The sequence below is a fragment of the Cajanus cajan genome, chromosome 3 (assembly GCF_000230855.2).
Source record: "Cajanus cajan strain Asha chromosome 3, NIPB_CcT2T_4, whole genome shotgun sequence".
NCBI lineage: Eukaryota > Viridiplantae > Streptophyta > Magnoliopsida > Fabales > Fabaceae > Cajanus > Cajanus cajan.
Window position 1 is genome coordinate 56,439,075 of NC_138519.1, and position 803 is coordinate 56,439,877.

Consider the following 803-nt stretch of genomic DNA (forward strand, 5'->3'; position numbering starts at 1 on the left):
CACCTAATGTTGTGTATCAACCATGGTGTGTCCAATATCCTGATAATCAAACAAATTATGAGCTTAAATCTGGACTTATCCATTTGTTGCCCAAGTTTCATGGACTTGCAGGTGAAGATCCTCATAAGCATTTAAAGGAGTTCCATGTAGTGTGTTCCACCATGAGACCTCAAGGAGTTCCTGAAGATCATGTCAAAATGAAGGCATTTCCTTTCTCTCTGGATGGTGTTGCAAAAGATTGGCTCTACTTTCTACCAGCAACAATCACTACATGGAATCAAATGAAGAGATTGTTTCTAGAGAAATTCTTTCCTGCATCCAGAACAGCAGCAATTAGGAAAGAGATTTGTGGTATAAGGCAACTGAATGGAGAAACTTTGTATGAATACTGGGAGAGATTCAACAAGCTGTGTGCTACATGTCCTCAACATCAAATTAGTGAGCAATTATTGATTCAATATTTTTATGAAGGACTAACCTTGATGGATAGGAACATGATAGATGCAGCAAGTGGAGGAGCACTGATGGATAAGACACCAAATGCTGCAAGACAACTCATTTCGAACATGGCAGCCAACACTCAGCAATTTGGATTTAGAGGAGCTGTCAAGGGAGTAAATGAGATGGCAATTGGTGCTGGTTCTAGTTCTGTTTGTGGTGTAGATAATCAAAGGCTGGAAAACAAAATTAATGAGCTGACCACCATGGTGAGACATTTAGCAATTGAACAAAAACAACAGGCGAATGCAGCAAGTGAATGTCCAGCAACAGTTTGTGGCATTTGTTCTTCAGAGGAGCACTAT

The 803-nt window shown here is 40.0% G+C and overlaps 1 non-coding gene across 1 annotated transcript; it reads right to left on the bottom strand.

Annotated features, from left to right (window-relative positions):
* Positions 1-331: 331 nt before the first annotated feature.
* LOC145956645 (small nucleolar RNA R71) lies at positions 332-436 on the bottom strand. The gene has a single exon (XR_014432884.1). It is a non-coding gene; the product is annotated as a small nucleolar RNA R71 (small nucleolar RNA).
* Positions 437-803: the final 367 nt, after the last annotated feature.